The sequence below is a fragment of the Lissotriton vulgaris genome, chromosome 1_1 (genome assembly GCF_964263255.1).
Source record: "Lissotriton vulgaris chromosome 1_1, aLisVul1.2, whole genome shotgun sequence".
Lineage (NCBI taxonomy): Eukaryota > Metazoa > Chordata > Amphibia > Caudata > Salamandridae > Lissotriton > Lissotriton vulgaris.
In genome coordinates this window covers 594,731,813-594,745,302 of record NC_141685.1, presented here as the reverse complement: position 1 = coordinate 594,745,302, position 13,490 = coordinate 594,731,813, and the positions used below count along the sequence as shown (strand labels likewise).

General features: G+C 45.8%; 1 protein-coding gene and 1 pseudogene across 1 annotated transcript in view; both read right to left on the bottom strand.

Moving 5' to 3' along the window:
- DNAI3 (dynein axonemal intermediate chain 3) overlaps nt 1-13,490 on the bottom strand; it is a 1,122,635-nt gene that overhangs the window by 1,082,139 nt on the left and 27,006 nt on the right. The window lies entirely within an intron of this gene.
- Nucleotides 2,365-2,518, bottom strand: LOC147747540 (5.8S ribosomal RNA; annotated as a pseudogene).

Below are 13,490 nucleotides of genomic sequence, written 5' to 3'. Positions count from 1 at the left end.
TCTCAAAAGAACAGAAGTCCAGGAATCTACAACACAATATTAAAACAAGAACGTTTTAAGTTGCTTTCTAAAGACCAGGTAGGAGGTGAATTTACATAAGGCCTCTGGGAGAGAATTCCTCTACTTGGGAGCTATATATCAGAAGGCTCTGCCACCAACGCAACTATGACGAATACGGACTTACGGAGTGTCTTCAAATGGGCCAAGGAATTTGACCTAATATTTCGGCCAGACCTGTTTGCAAAGTTTATTTTGTAGATAGCCTGGGCCATTTCCGTTAAGAGCTTTAAAAGTGAGGAAGCAAGTCTTAAAAAAGGCTCTTTTTTTTTTTACTGAAAGCCAATGAAGCTCTCTGAGCAAAGGCAAAGATTGGAACCCTGGGGGGCGGTTTAGGACCATCCTCGCTGAGGTGTTTTGGATGACCTGAAGTTGGCTAACATGGTTTCACCCACTTCTGCCAATAGGGTGTTCCCGTAGTCAAGGCGACTCATGACCATCGCCTGGACCACTGTTCTACGATGTTCTAATGCCAGGTAAGGGAGTATTCTACGTAGAAGGCGAAGGCTTTAGTAACAGAAGGCAGTGATATTTTTAATATTGTCTTTCATAGTCAGTTTGTAGTCCAATTGTATTCCGAGGCTTTTTACTGAGGAGGTAGGTGGGGGCCACGCCCAACTGGGATGGCCACCAGTCAGCCAAACAGATGTTAGTGGCTTTCCCAAGGATCATAAGCTCGGTTTTCTCAGGATTAAGTTGGAGACAGCATTGTGTCATCCATTTAGAAATGGCAAGCATTCCCGCCGAAAAGCTCAATCTCTCGTCAGTTAGGTTAGACCATTTTGGGAATATCAACTGGGTATCATCAGCATATGATACTATCTCGAACCAGAAAGGTTGCGCAATCTTGGCCAAACATTGACGAGTGTGGGGCTCAGGCACGAGCCCTGCGGCACTCCCTTATCCAGTAATGTTTTTTTAGATCTAAACGGACCCACAGTAATCTTTTGTCCTCTGTCCGATAAAAAAAATTTGAGCCATTCCAGCGCTCCACCCTCGATACCGCACTCCCGTAACCTCTCCACAAGCAGTCGATGAGAGATAGTGTTGAATGCTGCGGAGAGGTCAAGGAGAATAAGTATTGTGGACCCTCCTGCATCTAAAGTTTGTCCTATTGAGTCCGTGACCGCTAATAAGGCTGTCACGGTGCTAAAACCCGGGCGGAAGCCTGACTGCAAAGGGTCAAGAATGCCATTAGATTCTAGATAGTGGCTGAGTTGTTTATTTATTGCGGTCTCCAGTGTTTTACCCAGCAGAGGCAACAAAGATATCGGTCTGTAATTGCTCAGAACTTGGGGATCGGCCGTGGGTTTCTTAAGGATAGGGAGGACATAAGCTTATTTCCAAGCAACAGGAATTGAGCCGGTTAAGATAGAAGAGTTAAAAAAATTTAATTTTCGGTGAGCAAACTGGGGAGAGAAGGGCCATAATGTTGGGGGAACATACGTCACCCGGTGAACCAGATTTAGCTGCCGATAACAGACTGCTTATATCTTCCAATGAAATGGTTTCAAATTGTTTAAGATGGCAAACAGAAGCCATAATAGGAGTATCCTGATCAGTAATAGATCTAATATTGTTAGTGCTCGTAGTGGAGAAATTAGCATAAATTTGTGAAATTTTGTTTTGAAAGAAATTTTCTAGAGAGTCACAAAACTCTTGGGATTCTAATGGCAACTGTTTGCATGCTTGGGGTGATGCAACGTCCTTGACGATATTAAACAACGCTTTAGAAGAGTTGCTGGCTTGTTGTATTTGGCTATAAATGTACTTACATCTGGCAATTTTTAAGGATGAGAGAAACAGGTACATATGCCAAACTTAGTGGATAGTTAAACAGATTTAAATAAGTGTATAGGGGCAGACATCTTACTTCCAGATAGTTAGGTGGCCAGCAGCAAATTTCAGATATGGGAGAAGCCAGTCACAGTAATGTCAAAGCTGAAAATAATAGCCCTCTGTGCCTTGGATGGAGATGGGTGGGTTCATAAGGATTTGTTTTCAGCACACTGCCAGTGTGGAGAATCAAACAGTTCTTAAAAGGGCAGACGAAGTGGGCAGTATAAGTACCTGGACACCTTGGTGTAATTCAAATTAGAAAGCCTGGTCTGGTGAATGATTTACTGAGTTAGCACACTCATACTAATCCATTGGCTGGAACGCAATTAAGAAAGGAACACCATTGGTGACATTTAAAAAAAAAAAAAAGATGACAAGTTCACTGGTGGACATCTTGAAACCAGACAAATCCTCCCGGGCAGTGCACCACCCCATCCTGAGAGAACCCAAGGGTGATTGATGCTCAAGTGACCCTCTGACAGGCGTAGCCCCGAGAGGAAAGCAAGGATCCAAGTTGTGTTGGAAATGTCGATGATCAATGTATCCTGCAGTTCACACTAATTCTCACAGGTAACTCCATTTGTCATTGAGAAGTCTTCCGAGTGATCCACCACCAAGGGTCACAGGCAAATTTGGAACGTTCTCCCACTTGCAGGTACAGGTGAGGCAGGAGGAAGTCAGCACCAGCCATCCACCGTCCACGCAGTGAGAGAGCCCAGCACCTCAGCAAGCTTCCTCTCTGGAAGTTGGCCTCAACTATTTAAAGCGTGTTCCCAGCTTACAATTCTGAGCTCTATGATATATTATATAATTTTTATTAAATAAAATGTGTATGTTTTTGTAAACGTTTCCTGTATCGGCCGTTTTCTCTATATATGTATTTTTCTATATACATGTGTTTTCTCACTTTTATGTGTACACTGATGTGGTTGTAACTTTAATTAATTGATTATTCATTTTTTGTATATGTAATTGTATTTTTTTAAACACTCTGAACCTTTGTAATTCAAATTAGGAATGCTGGGCTGTGATATGTTTCACTGAGTTGGCACAACTATACTCCTTGATTGGCTAAGTCGGTCTTGAGGATGAAACATCACTGGGGATGTTTTTGTCAATGCAAAGCTGATAACCTAACAAGTGGAATTTTTTAAACCTAGCTGACTACTGCCGGTGGGGAGCCTCCCTGCTCTGGGCACAGTAGGATGCTGTGCCTGCTGACTGGTACCGCTCGCCTGCGGTAACCAGGCCTCCCATGGGGGATTACGGGAGCTGTTCATCCGGCAAGATCCTAGACTCCTTCACAGTGTGACACAGGAAAGTTAGCCCTGCCCATTGCCTGGAGCTGTAGCTTGTGGGCCCATCACCACTCCTCACCCCGTTACGGCCAGCGAGGTTTCCCCAGTCTGCAGTCACTATGCCATGTGTAGGGACTGTCACCCTAGTCCATCGGCTAGGAAGCTACGGAGGGTAATCCCCCAGCCAATCACCCTCTTCTCTTGGGCCGGACTGGGATTACATTTTTTGTAGACTATTAAGTACTCACAAAGTGGGGGGCTAACAGAACGCAGGGGCAGAAACAAGTCTGAGTTAGCTGTGCAGGTAAAACCTCAGTCATCTAGTCGACCAGCCAATGATTGGCCATCTGATCATCAACCTGACGACCAGATGGCTCGGGTCGACCTAGTGGCTAGAATGCAAAGGTGGCAGTAGACGACGAGGCCCCTTCTTGGCGCCATCAACAAACTGCTTGCCTCAAAGAGGTTCCACTAGTGCCCGCTCCAGCCATCTGGTCACCCTACAGATGTGCGAGGAATAGTTCCTCCATCCTGCACCCGGCAGCACAGGGAGGGAGGAGGCACCTGTGCCAGACTGCATTTGTGGAGGCAACCTCCCACAGGTCTGCACCCCACCGCTCCCGCTGGCCTGGTGGCAGATGGACCCCAGAGTACACAGGCACTCATGGACAGAGACAACATTTTGGCTCGAGAATGACTTTCAATTAATCACTGCAAAGTAGCTCCTCTGGTATTTATGAAACTCTGACCTAATAGGTCATCTACAAATGACTTAGCAACAGGTGTCCGATTAACATGCGGTGTACTGACGGCAATGGAGCAGCCCCCTTTGGTCTGTGCTCCAATCCCCGACCGATTGGCTATACTCATTGGCCCAGAGACCAGGTAACCCAGACTCCACAGCACTGTAGTAATATTACGCTTTAGGGGGGGATTCTGACTTAATGGCGTTCAGTTATAATCCCATTGATGGTAGCATTGCCCCATTGGCTCCTCGAACAAGCACATAAAGCAAATGTCTGAACCTGTGGTTACTCTTGTAGCGGTTACTCTTGTACTGAGCAGGATTACTATTGCAAAAATACATTTCAGTAGGATAAAATGACCTGACACATGACAGTCTAAACCCAGCTTACGTTCCCTAATAGAGGGTGAACAATCCAACGCTTGGTGAATTCTGTTTCACAATGATGGGAAGAGGCAACATTGAAGGATCAAAAAATGGTGTTGCTATGAACTCTTGGCCGCCACTAGCCAGTTATCCCTTTGGTAACTTTTCTGATACCTCCTGCTGTGAACTCAAAATGGCAGAAGGATTCAGAGGCACAGCTTTCATAGCCTCTATTCATACTAAAAATCAAGATCAAGCTCACCTATGGACACCTGCTTTATTGTTTGACAGGTGTAACGTCCCATTTAAAGTCCCCACCTGCTCTTGTCCCTGGAGCTGGTAGCACCTGGCAAGCACAGCTGCTTGGAGACAGAAGCAGAAGCCCCTCAGGGCTCCCCCCACCTCACCTGCTGATTAAAAAATCAATAAGAATAGCTTTATTTCACAGGCAGCACAAGGGCCTCTCACTTATTCTACATCTCTCATGTGTCTTCACTGTGTCAGACTAAGGTAATGTCAACAAGGGAGCCCTGACACATGGCCCAGTCAGAGCTTTGGCACCCAGACAAGCAGGAAAATCCTCCTGGTACCTGTGAGACCCCGTCCCAGGCATGATGCGACAAAGGAGGCTGGCGAATGGAGCCCATGGCCGGGGGTTTTCCTCCCCAGGCAAGCCAGAGCCTTGACTCTGGGCCCAGTCAAAGCTTCTGAACCTAAACAAGCAGGAAAGTCCTCCTAATACAGGCAGGACCCTGTCCCGGGCACTTTGCGACATGGCATTGTGGAGAAAAGAGCCCAGGGTCAGAGGTTTAAGCCCCAAGGCAGGCTACAGTTCTGACCCTGTGCCCAGTGAGAGCTTTGTACCCCAAGCAAGTATGGGAGGCCTGGGGGTACACTTCCTGCGCTCCAACTGGAATGGCAGGTAACTGAATAGAGGCCAGGGGCTTCCACCCTCAGACCACCATAGCTCTGAACCAGGGCATGGTCAGAGATTCTTATCCCAGGCAGGCAGGGGAGGCCTTCACTCTGCTGAAAGGCCATGTCCGGTCACTTTGAGCACCGGTGGGCTGAGAAATGAAGCCGAGATTTGAGGCTCCCTAACCAGGGCTCGACATCAGCTCCTTCACAATGGCAAGCAGGAGAGCCCTTCATGGGCCTGCAAACCCCCATTCCAGGCATTTCACGACACGGTGCATGGTAACCAGGTCCCCCAGGTCCTCACCCTTGGCCTCCCAGAGCCCTACCCAGTCTTGTAAGACAAGCATACAGAGTGACAGAGTAGGACATTTGAGAAAATTTATTCGGCCTCCAGAGCCCTGTCTGGGCTTAAAATTTCAAATGAGCCCTCACCAGCAATTTAAGGGCAGCTTGGAATTCTGAACACTGAGTCACATGAAGGATATGGTGCATTTTGTTTATTTATTTGAATTGAAAAACGTCACACTGAAGTTGGCATGGCACATTTTCCTCCACCCACGTAGGCGTAGTATATGGCCCCCAATCTGAATTATGTGCTAGCTTAAGAAATACATGAAATGAAACTTAAAATACACAAATTGACATAAACAATATAGCACACTTTTGCAGATTTGGAACAACAGACCCACATTTCATTGTCAAAGCTGAGATTTGGGAATATGAGAGAGTGAGGACTTGGGAGCATGACTTCCATCCAAAACTCAGTTGTCCTATCTCTTAGTTATATAAGAGATAAAGTAACCCGTGCCGTACATTATAAGGATATTGCAAGTCACTGTGGACATCCACAACCATATAGAGGAACGAGGCTGAGGCTGAGTTCCTTAATAAGTTTATGCAAATCCAAGTTGACTTGCGTTATATCATGTATGCCGGGATACTTTATCCCATATAAAACATGGTCTTATTATTGCCTTCCCCACAAGCCACTTAAAACCTTGGTGTGTAGGTCTTTCCTATGAAAGCGAGAGTGTGTTTGCAAACAGGGAGAATAAAAATAAAACCTCTAGTGCAATATTAAACAAATCAAAAACCTGTTAGATATTTATTGCAAACGAATATTAGAAACAGTTCAATACGGGTCAATTTTAAACAAAAAAAATATCTGCAGTAGCTCAGAACATGTCAAAACATGCAGAAAGATTCTAGCTTTTCTCGAAGGAGTGCAAAAAATAAACATATTCTCTCTGCTTGTCATTGTAAACTATTAAAGTGGAGCACAAGAAGAAAAGCAGTTTTGTTTGTTGCTTTAAAGCTGCTTTAATTATGCTCTGTAACCTGATCTGCTTTTCACCTCAGATGCTGGCTCAAGCGTGGAAGGGTATGCTCAGATGTGAGCCCCTTGCTCATTGCACCATCAGGATTCAAGCAAGCCGGGCCAAAGATGGCTGCAATGCCAGAAACCGGTCCCGGAAGCTTGTTTCCTTCCCAGTAAAAGAATTGGCTTGGTAGTTTGGTCTGCCCTGTTCCCATGATGCACTGGGCCAGGGACAGACTAATTTGCATGTAGCCAGGTTCTGAGCTGGGATGGTGCAGTGAGCTAAAAAATGGTGATGGATCAAGCCCTGATCTGTTGACTGGGTATGAGTGTTCTGTTTAATTCAGATACTCTGTCCAGCACCACCCCCTTTTCTGAATCGTTTTGTCCACCACAAGCGTGGAAGGGTATGCTCAGATTTGAGCCCCTTGCTCATTGCACGATCAGGATTCAAGCAAGCCGTGCCGAAGATGGCTGCAATCCCAGAAACCGGTCCCCGGAAGCTTGTTTCCTTCCCAGTAAAAGAATTGGCTTGGTAGTTTGGTCTGCCCTGTTCCCATGATGCACTGGGCCAGGGACAGACTAATTTGCATGTAGCCAGGTTCTGAGCTGGGATGGTGCAGTGAGCTAAAAAATGGTGATGGATCAAGCCCTGATTTGTTGACTGGGTATGAGTGTTCTGTTTGGTTCAGATACTCTGTCCATCACCACCCCCTTTTCTCAATCGTTTTGTCCACCACAAGCGTGGAAGGGTATGCTCAGATGTGAGCCCCTTGCTCATTGCACCATCAGGATTCAAGCAAGCCGGGCCGAAGATGCCTGCAATGCCAGAAACCGGTCCCCGGAAGCTTGTTTCCTTCCCAGTAAAAGAATTGGCTTGGTAGTTTGGTCTGCCCTGTTCCCATGATGCACTGGGCCAGGGACAGACTAATTTGCATGTAGCCAGGTTCTGAGCTGGGATGGTGCAGTGAGCTAAAAAATGGTGATGGATCAAGCCCTGATCTGTTGACTGGGTACGAGTGTTCTGTTTAATTCAGATACTCTGTCCATCACCACCCCCTTTTCTGAATCGGCTCTAGCAGCAGGCACCATGACTTCAGAACTCAACTGTAATAACCTTACATTGTCGAGTTCTGGCATCTTTTCTTTATAATCGGCGACTTGGTGCATCACAAGTCATCGATTATAAAGAAGTTAATGACTGCTGTTTATACAAGGATTACAGAATCTCCATGTGGAGAAGTGTGGCTCAATGGTTAGAGCGGCAGGCCCTGATGCAGAGGTCTGGCCCTGGACCAGGGTTCAATTCCTGCCTCGGCGGCTCTTGGACTCAATTTCCCCGGACCTGATAATTCTCGCCTCGGTGCCTTGTCTAATAATGGGTCCCACTTTGTGACTCTGGGCAATAGCTTGCTTAATCTCCACAACGGCCCCAGCAGCGCTTGGATGCCTGGCTTCACCTTGCGGATGCCCAGGAGTGGACAACTCACAGGAAAGCCAGGAAGGGTTCCACAGCGGTATGAGTGCAGCGCCGTGACGCCCCGTTGCTGAGGCAGCCGTGCGCTTTACAAGTACAACTACATATGATAAGGTAGATAATAATTCTTAGTGGACCCGAGGTAGCATGTATTTGACTCCCAGTTTTGATTCCTGCTCAGATTATGTAGGAAAGTAGGGTCTGCTTTTATTGTTACTCCCACCTTTTGCTGGTTTCATTATGATTTTCTGACTAGTCTGATTGGGATCCTGCTAATCAGGACCCCAGTCGCTGTGCTTCCTCCCTAAATTGGACCATGGTGAGTACTTAGGTACCCCTCAGATTGGCTACTGGTATACCCTTGTAAGTCCATAGTATATGGTACTAAGGAACCCAGGGCATAGGTACACCAGGAGTCACCCATGGCTGAAGCATGTATTATTTCACTCATGGGAGACCACTCAAATTGTGACTATGGGCCTGCCATTCCAGCCTGTGTAAGCTGGTGCTAGCATCACTTATGAAAGATAAGTTTTCTTATATCGAGGTCACTACACTTAAAACCTATGTCACCCCTAAGGCAAGCCTTTCAATCCTGAAGGCAAGGTGCTTGGTTATAAGTGTGAGGGGGCCCTGTATGAGCAGGACACCTCCACTAATCCTGCAGTCCATTCTCCAGGCGTAAGTGCACCAGCCACCACGATGCATAGAGTGGCTATGAGTCATTACGCAATGGCTAACTCTAAACTAGCTGGTAGGAACCCTGGCATGTTTGGGATAAAACATGCTGGAATCATGGAGGTATGATTCCATGCACTGTGGAGCTCCTCTGGGAAGCCATTCGTACTCCCGTACCAGTCTTTCAGACCCAGACAACAAGCTATGGCTGTTGCCCACCAGAAATACGATTCTGCCCTCCAGCTGCTGAGCCAAGCTCAAGCAAGGGAAGGTAGGACAATATGTTTCCTGTCACAGGGAGGTGGGACCACCTACCAGACAGGACTTAGTGTATTGGGCCAGGGTGGGGAGGATTACCAGCTTTGAAGGCCACATTTGGGGCCCTCCTTGCATACTCCAGATGGAACAAGTTCTGGAAGCCATTGGCTCTCGCTCTGGCATGAAACTGGACAAAGGACAAGGAAGTATCCTTCCCGCTGTCCAGCCCCTCCTCTGGGAGGGACCCCTGAATAGTCCCAATCCTTTTCTTAAGGCACGTAAGGGCTTACCTGTGGGTGGATCTTTAGATTCATCGTAGGACAAGATACAGATAAGAAACAACTTTATCTTCAACCGTCTGTTCACTTTGGATTTAGTTGAACTTCGCTTTGGGAACCGAGACTGCATCTGGAAGACTCCTGCCGCTCCTGGTCTCATCCTGACAGTCTTCTGCATCGTCTATGCCTGTGCTCCATACAGGTTCTTCTACAGGCTTGTGGGTATCTAAGACACCCGAAGGAATCTCACTTGGAGTGAAGGAGTCACTCCCCTGCATCTGCAGTCATCGCAATGAAGCTGACTGATCTTCTGTTTCTGAGCTCACACGGACTCCGAAAGATTCAGCAACACAGGTGGCAAGTTTGAAGCCTGTATCCCTCATGAGAACCGCTGGAGCAGCGGCCCTGTGCACAGTGTCGACTTTCCATTGCCTAGGCTTGTTGATACTCTTAACCAGAGATCTTCGGGCTCCAAAAAGCTTTAGCCTCCAGTGTGTCTTGCTACCAAGATCTTCATCCTCACCGCATCCTCTGCACCGTGGACCTGCATCAATGGTGAGCTGCTCGAGGTCCTCTTGCAATGCCTGTGCCTCCGGACTGTGGGTCCTCTTGAGGGTCTTCTTTGGCTCCCTTAGCGAACTTAGTGTCTGAAAAGTTTCAGCGCTCCGTCCAGCATCTCCTTGTGTTTGCTTTGTTCGCCCTAAGTTGGAGTGGAGTGGTGTGGCTCACTGGTTAGAGGCAGCAGACACGGAAGCAGAGGTTGGTTTGGGACCAGGGTTCGATTCCCGACGCAGCAGGGTCTTGGGCCATGGTCAGCGGACTCGATAATTCTCGCCTCGGTGCCTACTCAACCATGGGTCCCACTCAGCAACTCTGGGAAATAGCTTGCTTAATCTCTACTAACGGCCCCATTAGCGCCGGGGATGCTTGTCTTCACCTTGGAGATGCCCAGGAGGGACCATCTCACAGGGAAAGCCAGGATGGGTTCCCCAGCGGTATACCGCGCCGGGACGCCCCTTTGCTGGGGCAGCTGTGCGCTGTACAAGTATACAACATTTAACATTTAAGTTGGCAGGGTATGCCAGGCGTGGGTGCCTTGCTCACTTTGCCACTGGATTGAAGATAGCCTGGCTGATGAGGGCTGTTAGCCCGAAACCGGTCCCAGGATGCTTGTTTCCAGTCCAGGGAAGACATGGCTTGGCAGTTCCGGCAGGCACAGAGTCAAAACCGATTTGCATATAGCTGTGTTTAAACAGGGGTGGCGAAGTGAGCCAAAGAACGATGATGGATTAAACCCAGATATGTGACTAGGGGGTGTCTGCAATGTTTTAATGCTCCGTCCATGATCCCCTTGTGTTTGCTTTGATACCAAACATGCCCAGGTTCAGCACAGCCAATATATAGTTATCCATCACACAATGAAGCATAGCTACTCTATATAAGTAAATGGCTGATCGCACTTCTATAGCCTGGAGAATCGACTCCGGGTTTTTAGGGGGTGTTCTGCTCATGCAGGGCACCTTCACACTTATGACCCAGCACCCTGCCTTCGGGATTGAAAGGCCTGCCATAGGGGTGATTTATTGGTTTTAAGTGTAGTGACCTCAGATATAAGGAAACGTATATCTGTTGTAAGTGGCGCTAGCACCAGCTTATACAGGCTACAGTGGCAGGCCTGTAATCACATGTTGAGTGGTCTCTCATGATTGGCAGCCCATGGGAGACCCCTGGTGTACCTATGCCCTGGGTACCTTTGTACTATATACTAGGGACTTACATGGGTACACCAGTAGCCAGTTGTAGAGGTACACAAGTACTTACCATGACAAATTTAGGGAGGAAGCACAATGGCTGGGGTTCTGATTAGCAGGATCCCAGTCAGACTAGTCCAAAAACATACCGATACCAAAAAAAGTGGGGGTAATCCTGCTTTCCTACCTGGTGGTAACAAATTCCTTTTGATTTTACTAAAATTATAGACAGAAAGTATACAGGAGCTTTAGGTTAGCCCTCCTTATCCTGCGGCCTGTTGCTGTTCCATTCACATTTTTTGTCAGCCCACTACAGCACAGGGAATGAGTCAGCCCACTTCAGCAATTAGCTAACTTCAATATGAGTGACAGAATTCTGCTTTTTCATAAGAAGCACATACATACACTAAGTGGTTCCCCTTAGGTACAGGGACTACTTAGCAATGAGTATTTTTGAGACCCAAAAAAGTATGTCTTTTTGAGTTTAGCCAATGATTCGTTTTGTAAATTTTTTTATAGGTAGTGTCTGTCGGCTCGCCCATCAATAACGTTTTACAAACAAATGACAAAAAACAAGGAGGTAACAAACCAGAAGGCTAGCAGGCAACGCCAGACCTATTGGCGTTGCCAATATTTGCAGTACCTATCGTCAGATACTTTGGCTTAAGTTTTTAATCTGTGGTTAGAAAATCATACTTGCTAAAGAAAACGTGACAGAATCATGACACCCGTCTTCCATTTGTGAGGTTATGAGCAACGGAAGGGAAAACATAGATTCTTCAAGTGGACGGTCTTATATAAGAAAAAAAATGAGTCACTTTTTCCTATTTTGCAACGCGGATATTTAAAGTCTATTTGAGTCATGACGGCATATATTAGTCTCATGTAAAATAGGAAGTGTTGAGATTGAGAAGGCAGCAGATGCGAGTGTTAATTTCACAAACGCTGCTTCTTAAGATCCCATGTTTATCGTGCTTCGCAGCATCCTTGTGCGGATGCTGACACATATTTTCAAAGTATACCAAAAACACAAGTTCGCAGCCTGCACAAAATCGAACTCGTGCAATGATATCTATATATTTAGAGTTTAAAAAAATCCATATCACATTGTCTGTGTACAATGTACAGTTTATTTACTGAACCACAAATATAGTGTAGATTATACTCTGCTTTTTGCCTACATTTTAAAATGTTTGTATTTTGTCTCTTCAGTAACAATTGTATGTTCAAAGTATATGGCACTGCCATGATCGAGTAGTTGACGCTGCAAAACACAAGTATGAATCAACAATTAAGTTCCCTTTTCACTACCTGTTTATGGGAAGTTAGAGACATACAAAGAGGCAGTTTTATATGCGTCTTATAAGGGTCTTAATTTATACTACTTTTCACTCGTTAATCAAACAAAATAATTATAATTTCTATGCAAGCTTTGGCAAAGACAACAGATCTGGTTATTTGTTAAGTGAAATGAATGGATTATTGATTGGTATGTATGTGTGTGTATTGGAATGGATGAATGTGAGAATGTGGAAAAACATGGTTGAAAAACTGAGTGCACGGATTGATGGTTGAATGTATCCACGAATTAATAATTAAATAGGTGAGTGAATGGGTGGGCACCTGGGTGAATGAGTGAGTGCATGGATAGATGAATGGAGGTAGCAATTTTATAGGCCGAGACGTAAGGTTAAAAAAAATACTAAGAATAGTTTATGCCAGTCCAAGCATTACACCAATGCTCGGGACCATCGTACCAACAATGCCAAATATATATAAGGAATTACCATTATGCCAGTGAGTGGGCACAGTCACGCCTCAAGTGCCAAAACTATGTCAAGAATTACCACCATTATCCATGGCCATCATTTTGCTTGTGGTGGGCACTAAGATGCCATAGGTGGTTACATTGCGTTAAGGGTTACCATCATTGTGCCAATAATTTCCACCATAATGCCATAAGTGGGTACCATCATGTAAAAGGTGTCAACATTTTGCAAATAACCACCAACATCATGCCAAGGCCTACATTATGGTGTGAGTGGACACCATCATGTCGCACATGCCCTACTTTATTATACCCTTTAAGAAAAGTCTGAAAAATCACAACCCAGCACAGCACAATAAGACATTAAAATACGACAACACCACACAAATTCAACTCTATTAAAATTTGCAACCACGTGCCACAAAAAAGATAGCACAGAATTGCACTGTTGTGTTATTACCATTATTGACTTGTGTTACACTGTTTATTGGGTTGTGCTAATGCCATTTGTGTCGGCCTTGTATTGAGCTGTTCTTATGCCTCTGTGCAGTGCTTTAAAAGCACTTACATTTATATTAGGAGACTATTGATGCTCTCCCGTTACTGTGTACTGAGGGTTTTATAGCTTTGTTAATGTTTTATTAGAATGCTGTTGTGCATGTGGTTTTGTGTTTTCTGTAAATATTGCTGTTTCACTATAGTAAAGTGTTTTTCTGTGAACATTAGTGTGTTCTCTTTT